The sequence below is a fragment of the Chrysochloris asiatica genome, unplaced genomic scaffold (assembly GCF_000296735.1).
Source record: "Chrysochloris asiatica unplaced genomic scaffold, ChrAsi1.0 scaffold00156, whole genome shotgun sequence".
NCBI classification, from domain to species: domain Eukaryota; kingdom Metazoa; phylum Chordata; class Mammalia; order Afrosoricida; family Chrysochloridae; genus Chrysochloris; species Chrysochloris asiatica.
In genome coordinates, this window is record NW_006408674.1 from 3,041,941 (window position 1) to 3,052,076 (window position 10,136).

Here is a 10,136-nt window from a genome sequence, read left to right on the forward strand (position 1 = left end):
TTCCATAGGAGAAAGATGATGTTCTTGTAAGGATTTACATCCCTGAGGCTGTGTACAGAGTCGCTTTGAGTTGGAACTGACTCCACAGCATGTACCAGCAACCACCGCTGCCTACAAGGGTCTCTGGCTGTTAAATTTGGCTCAAGCATAAGGCCAGTCATGGGTGAATGTACCCACCCAATGTGGTTAGACCCACAAACCCTTGTTCATTGTCTCTCCAGTTAGGGGCAAGTTGCGTGCGGTGTTCGCATACTTGTTATTGTTTTAGTCCATAGTCACAAAGCTTATTCAACCTTCCTACCTTTCTCTATTAGAATTACTAGTTGGTCATTTGTTTTTCTGGGTCTGTGTTTTTACCTCTTTTATAAAGACCAGCACAAGTATGCTTGGGCTTTAGTCAGCAGGGTAAGGAAGGAAGCTAGAGTTGGTTAGTCGGGCTCAGACCCTACTGGGAACACTAATGGGTTAGAATGCCAGTGCCAAGTTCCAAAGGGCACACTGGAGTGCCCAGTGGAGGCTGGGGAACCACGGTTCTACTAAGCCAGCATTGTTGGCTGAGGCAGGAGGGCATCTCACCAGGGTGTCGTTGAACTAGTTCTTGGTCCCTAGTGCCAACACCTGCCTACCTGCTGAGAAGTAGCTCAGGCACCAGCTAGGGGAGGCAGGAATGACCGCTTCTTCCTCCTGAGTTGATTAGCCTTCTTCCCATTTCTGCCACTAAATACCCTGTTATAGAGGGCGCCCCCCCAATTCTGCTCCCCAGCCTGCCATTCAGATGAGGGACATATTGCAGAGATTCTTACAGCTGATTAGAACCTAGCAAGGACCTGGTGGATCTGAAACCCATTCGTATTCTGGCTCCCGGTCCAATGATTTTTTTGTAGATTGTGCTATAGGAACCTCACCCTATGGAGGACCTTTGGGAATTGTGTGTGCATGCCTTCCTTCCAGAAGTGGAAGGGACCCTCCTTCGCTTATACTTGAGGAAGAATCCTTTATAGTACTCTCACTGAAATGGTTGGATAACAATCTAGATATTTCAAATGCATCTCTGTGAGGGGTTGCACAAGCAATCCAAGTAACTGTTCTCTTTTTCAGAACCTAAGCAGTTAATGCTAAAATTTTGCTGCAAATAAATTGATCAGTATGCAAGACAGTTGTCACGGCTGAATCATGGTCCACAGTTAAGGTAAACAGATCGGTGATGACATTTTCTGAGCAGAATACAAATGTAGCTACATTTCCTCCCAGAGGTTTCTGACATCTCTTCTACACGGATAACAGATTCTCCCAAGAAGGTGTTGGCCACCAGGAAGAAAGATCTTTGTTTAATCACACAGTAAAGGTAGGACTGTGATATTTGATGTTCTTTCTGCTAAAAGAATTGTTCTAAAAGAGATGGATATTGAAGTTGTTTGTTTCTCTTTGGTTTGCTGTTTCCGCTTGCCCCCCTCCCCCCCACACCAGAGAGAGAGAGCTTTTTGGTTTTTCTTTTATTTCAGTGGTAATGAAAATTCTACTGTGAACATTGGCATGTAATTAAAAAAAAAAAATTCCAATGTGAAGTTCAAGGGATATTTTTCTTGTTTAGTGTGGGGGTGGAGGGCAAGATGTCTCTTTTCACTCCTCATCTTCCTTTCATCTGTAATATTCTCAAGTTTCACATTTCCCCCGGGTATTGCTGTCTCTTCTGCATTGTGGAAATTCTACACAATATGTCTGCGTTGGAAATGTGAACTAGTCAGTATCTTGATACTGCATCATATGCTATATAGAGTTGGGTTTTTTGGGTGTTGTTTTTTTTTTTTTTGTATTACAGGGAAGCTTTCAAAATTCTTAGCTGGTGCTGATTTTCAAATGATTTAAACCTAATTGCAACTTGTCTGCTAGCAGGGGCGGTCACTGATTAATTTCACCCATACCTTTAATGGGGAAGACAGTTTCTCGTGGGGATATTTGCATTTGTGGTCAGACTGCTGTGGATAGAGACATTTTTGCCTGCTTCTGCACTTGCCATTGGTCACGATCGGGGACCTTGAGCAGAGAGTTGGAGAAGGCAATTGCATTTCAGGAGGGAACATTCACTCTACATCTTGGAGGTAGTCGCCCCGGACTAAAGGATCAGAAAGCTCTTGTGAGTGAAAGTGACTAAGGGTATGGCCCCCTCAAAGGGAGGAAGGATGAGCATGCTCAGAAGTTGCTCAGCAGCCCCAGGAATAATATGTAAGAGAAGGACATCCTTTATATAGTTTTTCATTCCTCCCAAAATATTTCTTTGGCCAAGTGGCACAGGGACAGCCTCCTCTAGGGAATCCTGGATCCCCACCCCTGGCCATTCCTACTGCCCAGTGTCCAGTCCTCTCCTGAAGCCACTTACCTCTCAGTATGAAATTACCTGGCTATGTGCCTCCATCTCATTCAAAACTGGAGCGTCAGAAGGCAGGATCAGACCCTCTTCAACTCTGACCCTTGTTCAGTTTCTAGCACATCTGCAAATGCTTGTTTGAACTGAGACAGCAACCTGTGCTGAAGCAAGTTATGGCCTAACTAACCCCACTTCTCAGATGGAGATTCGATGGAGAAACTGAGGGTCAGGTAGTGAAAGAGCCAGATGCCTTTTGAGCTCTGGGACCTCTGAAGAAATGAATGTGGAAGCACCCCCGTGCATCAAGCATGAGTGGCATGGTGGAGGTGAATATGCAATCATCCCAACCCGATTTTCCTTCCTCTTCCAGAACATGTTTGCTCCATGCAGTCTTAGTGTAGGAGGATCAGGTGACGGCAGTGTTTGAGAATCTCCCCATCTTGGACTCTGAAGCTGACACAGTGTGTGTGTATTTTGAGGTGGTGACATCATCTCTTCACCTTTTGAGCATCCTCCTCGCTGCTCAGTCATTGTCTTTATTCAGGCCCCTGGCATCTTTCACCTGGACTGTTCTGACCGTCACCCATCCATAAGACAGGTACAAGTACAATGAGAATGAATCAACAGGTACCAGACCTTGAGTTGGGGCTGGTGGGGTGGTGGAGGAGGGTTGGGCAAGGACAGGCTTCCTTGAGAAAGTGATGTTTGAGTTGACTCTAAAGTAGGTAAAGTGAGGGACGAGTGTACTCTTGACAGAAGGCACAGCATTTGCAGAGGCTTTAAGGTGGGAGGGATCGTGGTGTGTTCAGGAACCGGCCATGTCATGAGGCTGGAGCTGGAGAGATGGGCAGGAAGGGTGGGCAGAGGCCTGACTATGCAGGTCCGGGTTGGTCATGGCAGGAACTTCAGTGTTGGTTCTAAGAGCACAAAGAATCCAAGAAAACTTGTAAGCAAGGACTGGCCCGACCAGATCTGCTGTGTGAAGAAGGAATGGAAAGGAGAGTGGGTGCAGGGAGAACAGCGAGGTGCTCTGAGGTGGGCCAGGGGACCGGAGACTTTACTTGATGGTTGGATTTGGTGATCATCAGTAAAGGATTGGCATTCATGCAGTCTCCTGGACGAGATCACCTGAGAAGAAAACAGGTATAGAAGAGAGGGAGGAAGCCACCCAAGAAGCCTGGGGTCTGGTGGTGGATGCGGAGCTGGCAAAGAAGATGAAATCTTTGAGGCTGGAGGTGACGCAATGGGGGCCTGGAACATTCACGAGTTTACAATGGGGGACTAGGGAGCCACATACACAGAGAAAGTTGCATGTCAAGGAGTGACTATCTGTTTTTCACAGGATGCTAGCACAGTGATGAAGGGAGCTGCCCAGTGAGATCATGGGCGAGGTTGGAAGTGGGGACTGTGAGGAGAAACAAACCTTTGGGGGAGTTCTGTCCATGAAGGGAGCAGAAACCTTTGCCAGAGTTGCACGCTTTTGCTTGTATAATGGAAAGTTCTGCATCTGTGTTTATTATGGTTGGTTGGAGTTTTAGTGTGTGGTAGTGTTCTCATCGGGAACACATTACCATTTCCCATGGTGCTCAGCTCTCTTGCTTCTGGAAATGTGGTAAGGTCTCCACTGCGTGGGGAAACAAGGTGAGGTTTGTATCCATGATGTTCCTCAGTGGAACTTTATGGCAGTCTCTGCTTGGGTGGCCCACAGGAGACCTGGCGTAGAAGGTTGGGGAGAGATGACTTCGCCATGGTCACTTGCTGACCCGAGTTGTCTCCTGATGACTGGGCTGGGTTGGCTGGTGGTCCCAGGGCTGTGAGGGTACTGGTGCCTTCTGCTCTTTACGGGGGACGTTCTCATCAGGATGAGACCATGTCATCAGTGAGGGAGAAGCCCTGAGAGAACTTGGGTTGGAGACAGCTGAGTGGAGATGGTGGTGTGGCAGGTGGAGTAAAGGTAGAAACAGCACGCAGCTCCGGACCCGGCTCTGCACCATCCATCCTTGTGATACAAGGGGGCTGCCGGCTGGTTTTAAGGTAGCACTGGAATAGAGAGGCAGTGAAAAGGGGGCATAGGAGAGAACCAGCTCTTGGCTGTTCATGTTGGTACCAGCCCCCCCCCCCCCCTTATCAACAGCATTAACAAGTTGAATGTTTTCTTAGTGAGGGTGTTGAGGACTGCACAGTGATGTCCCTACTTCGGTGTCCATCCTTCCTTTATTGCACTCCTGTGAGGTGTTGTTCTTCAGTACCATCGAGTCGGTTCTAACTCATAGCGACCCTGGATGGGCGTTTCTGAGGAGCAGCTGCTGGGTTTGAACCACCAGCCTTGCAGTTAACAGTCCAGTGGTTGTCTGACAACACCACACAGGATGTTGAGATTCAGAACTGTAATAATAAAATCAGTGAAGTGACTTAACTCATTGCAGGAAGAATGTCACTGTAAGTTGTATTCGTATCTCTCTGTATGTGCATTCATTTAACGAGACAGCTATGCAAGATGGGTTAAAAACGTTTGTGGAAAAATTCCATTATCTTTCGATTCTAGTTTTATAAACTTTTTGAAGACCCTTGTATGTGTTCACTTTGTACCACGCACACTATTCTAAGTGCTTTACAAGTGGTGGTGGTGTGCCGTGGAGTCAGTTCTGACTTATAGCGACCCTGTACAGGGTTTCTGAGGCTGTAAATCTTTACGGGAGCAGAAAGCATCATTTCTCCCATGGAACAGCTGGTAGTTTCAAACTGCTGACCTTGAGGCACACAGCCCGATTTGTAACCACTACGCTACCAGAACTCCATACATGCTTTGCAAGTATTAATTGCTAATTCTCATAACAACCATGAAGTACATAATATTATTATCCCCACAGATAGAAAAGTGAGGCACAGAGAGACATTTGCTCGAGAGTATCTGCACACACACAAGCAACCAGAGGTCCCTGGGTGGGCTAAATGCTTTGCACACAGATGATAACTAGGAGGTTGGCAGTTTGAGTCCACCCAGCGGCACCGTAGAAGAGAGGCCCATCTGCCTCCAATAAAACCCTATGGAGCAGTTGTACTCTGTAGCACTGTTTTAGTTACCAGAATTGCATTTGGTAAAATAAGACATCCATCCCATGGATAAACATAATAAAGTAGGCATAGGAGCAGATTTCCTTGACATTATAAAGAATACCTGCTTTAAACCAGCAGCTCATTCCAATGAGTGTGCACCAACAACATTGCTCATCGTCAGCACGACCATGGCAAGTGTTAGTCATCACTGCTGGTTTATCTTTTCCAGGCACTGTGCTAGACCCTTCCCTTCCATTATCCTTAATTCTGAAAAAGACCTTTCAAGGTGGCTCTTATCAACATTCCATAGATGACCCCTTGACTTGGAATCACACAATCACTCTCATTGCTGTGGCATGTTTTAGCTGAGACTTAAATCAAGTTTGACAGTAAAGACCTACGTTTTGGAGTGTTTGGTTTTTTAACCTCATTTTTGGTCATTATTATTGAATATTGTCTGACGCTTCTGGCCAATGAAGTAAGACATGATAAATAAATGAGACATGTAAACCATTTAAAAGGAGTAAAATGTATCAGTATTTGCAGTCAAGTATGATTGACAAATTTAGGAAATTTAAAAGAATCCATGGAAAAGTATTCTTGTTGTTGGTAAGTGCCATCGAGTCGATTCCGATTCCTAACGACATTGTATAGGGTTTCCAAGGAGCGATTGGTGAGTTTGAACAGCTGACCTTGTGGTTCAAACCAACCTTGTGGTCCAGTCCTTTATCCCACAGCACCACACCAGGACAGATAAAAGAATTTGATGAAGTGGCAGGAAGTATGATCATGACTAGAGAAACTCTCTAGCCAGGCATGTCGAGTTTGAAAGAATAACACCAACAGCAGTGAGAAGGGAGGGGACCACCTCCCTTACCTGCCAATCACATCAGTTACATCAGCTTTGTCAGAGTTGTTGGAGTTCAGTTGTCTTCACAGCTCCTGTAAAATAAACTGGGACAGAAAATACCGCTCACCTGGTAGCTACAACAAAAGCACATTCAGAACAACAGCACCCATAAATATACTTAGAAGCAAACAGAAGACCTACAGGGAAACAAGACATTTTGGGGACCTGTGTGATGAATGAAGAACTTGACTGAGCTAAAAGGGAGTCTTAGGTAAATCAGATGCATATGACTGAGAAGTCTAATGCTGTAAAAATGTCAGGTTTCTCCAATGTTAACCTACAGGTTCAAGGTAAAACAATTCATTCTGAAATCTGAGGTTTAATCTTAGATCTTAATGAAATTATTCTTTTAACTGCAGTGGAAGAATAAACCAGGAAGAAGAGCAAAGACCATTATTGAAAAGAAAAGAAACTTGTTTGAGTAAGTATGAGTCCTGGTGGGCGCTGCTGGTTAATGCACTGGACTGCAAGGTTGGTTTGAACCAAAAGGTCTGCGGGTCAAGGTCATCAGTCACTCCTCGGAAACCCTATGAGTTGGAACGGACTCCACAGCACTTAACTACAACGGTGCAACACAAGGAGCTCTGGCAGCATAGTGACTAACGAGCTGGGCTGCTAACCACAAGGTCAGAAGTTTAAATCTACCAGTCACTCCATGAGAGAAAGATGAGATTTTCTGCTCCCATAAAGATTTAAAGCCTCGGAAACCCTGTGCAGGGTCACTGTGAGTCGGAACCGACTCCTCGGCACATAATCACCACACCAGCAATAGTGAATTACTACAGCAAGAATGGAGTCCTGGTGTGATGCTGATGGTGTGTTCTTCCAACCACACAGTGAACAGTTCAAACCCACCAGGTGTTCTTTGGAAACCCTATACAGGATTGATTAAATTGGAACAGATCCGACGGCAGGCACTTCACAACATCAGAGCAAGAATAGATAACTAGCTAATTGACCTGGAAATAGATAAATCTAGAAGCAGACAGTGTTTTTAAGTACAAATAATAGGGTAGTGGGTGCATCATGAAACTCAGAGGAAAAGGAAGGACTCATGAAGAAATAGGTTGTTCGTTTGGTCTTGTCTTCGTGAAAATCTACTTCTTCAAACTACTCTCTCTCTCTCTTTTTTTTTTTTTTAAATCTTTCAACATGAAAAGAAAGAGACAGACTGGGAAAATATTGTCAAAATGTTTTCATAACATATGACAAATATCTAATTTCTGTATTACTAAAAAAGCTGTGCAATTAGTAAAGAAAGACACTCTGGGTCTCTGCAGTTGTTGTTGTTAAGTGACGTCGAGTCATTCCTGTTTCTGACTCATTAGGGACCCTGTCTAGGGTTTCCAAGGGGCGGCCGGTGAGTTTGAACCACTCACCTTGCAGTTCAAACTGACCTTATGGTCCAGTGATTTTCCTACAGCACCACACCAGGACTCCTACAAATATAAAACATACAATATACAAGTGCAGCTTATAAAAGAAGAAATAGAGCTAAAATGAGTCAGGCCTTCCCAAGAGATGCTTCATGATGGTGTGGGGGATGGTGAACCACTAGCTTTCTGTTCTTCCTTCTTTAGACCCTTTGCTGAAAAGGAGAATGTACCTCTCAGTTTCAACGTATGGTTTTACAATTGGTTATAAGGTTATTCGCTTTTCCCCGTTCCGTAGGGCGCTGACATTAGGGCACATACAAACATGGAGCGATCCCTGTGCATAGCTGCCTGCCACGTCTCCCTCAGTAAGTGTGACATTTCGCCAGGTAAAAACCAACTTTGTCCCATACTTGTCAACAAACCTGGTTTCTTCAACCTAGTATGGCGGACACACACAGGGCATGTGAGCAGCAGGCTGGTTGTGGGCCTACTTGCACAAAGCTGATGCTTTTGCTAAACAGGTGAAAATTAGCCATGGAAGCAGAGAGGCTGATGTGACTGGAAGACTGGGTAACCTAATGCCCGCCTTGCTGGGGTCTCTTGCACAAGTCCCCTACCTTCTCTGTGCCTTGCTTCCCTCATCTGTCTGAGGAAGAGTTTGCATGTCGAGTATTGCTCAACATTTCTCCCCAGCAGCAGAGATTTTGTGGAGTTTTGCTTTCAGTAACTTGTATAACATAAATGCCATAGATAAGTGCTGTCAACTTGGTTCAGACCCATAGCGACCCTCTATAGGGTTTCCAAGGAGCACTGGTGAGCTTGAACCACTGACCTTGCAGTTCAAATGACTTTGCAGTCAGACGCATTAGCCCACAGCGCCACACCAGGATTCCTTCGCTAGTACTACTTTTGTTTTCCCAAAATACAATTTGATGCATATGTTTGTTTTGTTTTTTCTTCAAACTACACATTCATTTCCATTTCCCTACCCTCTCTGGGGTGGTGCTGTAAGATAAGCACTAAACTGTTTACCACAAGATCAGTGGTTCAAACCCACCAGTCACTCCTCGGAAACCCTGCACAGGGTCACTGTGACTCAACAGCATTTAGCACCAATCTCCCACCTCCCCTCACCTTTGAACTGGGGGGTGTGGGGAGGGTGGGGACTGGGGTATGGGAAGGGATAGATCTTTCTAGGTTTGCAGATGATGGATGAAGTCTTACCTGGAAGTTCTATCTTAAAGGCAGGAGTAAGGTAACTGACTTTACAATACTTAAACTAGTGTCCTGTGGAGCTCTAGCTGTACTAATAAATTTCAAAAAGTTGAATAAATGTTAGAAGTTTCCATAATTAGAGGCATTTGTGATATGCTGGGAGCCACATTGGCATAGTGTGGCATTCCAAACAAGATGGATTGGCACCATGGCAGCAGCGATGGGCTCAGGCGTAGCACTGATTGTGAGGAGGGTGTAGGACCGGGCAGTGTTTCGTTCTGTTGTGCATAAGGTTGCTATGAGTAGGTGTCGACTCGATGGCACCTAACCACAATAACTGTGGCATAGTGGGTTAAGCATTAGGCTGCTAACTGCAGGGTTGATGGTTCAAATTCTCCAGCTGCTCCATGGGAGAAAGAAGCAGCTGTCTGCCCCTGTGATGATTTACGGGAAGCCCTAGTGAGACTTGGAAACCCTAGGGAGCAGTTCCCACTCTGTCCTGTAGGGGCGCTGTGGGTCAGAATTGACACTATTGCAGTGAATGAAGCTGAGCCAGTCAAAGTTAAACCAGCTTCTTAGTAAGGTTGTTGTTAAGTGCCATCGAGTTGATTCCGACTCATAGAGACCCTATACAGGGTTTCCGAAAAGTGGCTGGTGAATTTGAACTGCCGACCTTCCGGTTCAAACCAACCATGTGGTTCAGTGCTTTATTCTGTAGCTCCACACCGGTACAGGTACAGGTGTGCCTCATTTTATTGTGGCGTTATGTTTCACAGATTCTGTGGTGTTTACACATTGAAAGTGTGTGACAACCCCGTGTCAAGCAAGTCCATACACCCCACTTGTTTTCCCCCACAGTTTGTGGTCACTTCATGTCTCTGTGCCACGTTTTGGTAATTCTCACAGTATTTCTAACTTTTCATAATGCTCCTGTACACTTAATACAGTACAGTATAAACATAACGTACACGCACTGGGAAACCCAGAATTTCATGGGACTCTATTGTGATGCTCGCCCAAGCCCGCAATCTCTCCAAGGTGTGTCTGCATGTTTTTAATGGGCATTTTGTATCTCCAGGAAATGGGATAAGTGTGTACCTTTTCCCAGCTGCCTTATCTGGGGGACCCTTTTGGTACTGAGGGTCTTGAGTGACTGCTACTCTCTGGAACTTGTTTTAAGAAGCAGCCTTTCATCTTAACCCTTTGTTTGCTC

At 45.4% G+C, this 10,136-nt stretch overlaps 1 protein-coding gene across 1 annotated transcript in view; it reads left to right on the forward strand.

The window, feature by feature from the left end:
* Window positions 1-1,205: 1,205 nt before the first annotated feature.
* ARNT2 (aryl-hydrocarbon receptor nuclear translocator 2) overlaps window positions 1,206-10,136 on the forward strand; it is a 207,574-nt gene continuing 198,643 nt past the window's right edge. The window contains exon 1 of the mRNA XM_006870911.1: window positions 1,206-1,345. The gene's annotated coding sequence lies outside the window, so the exon portion shown is untranslated. The remainder of the gene's footprint in view (window positions 1,346-10,136) is intronic.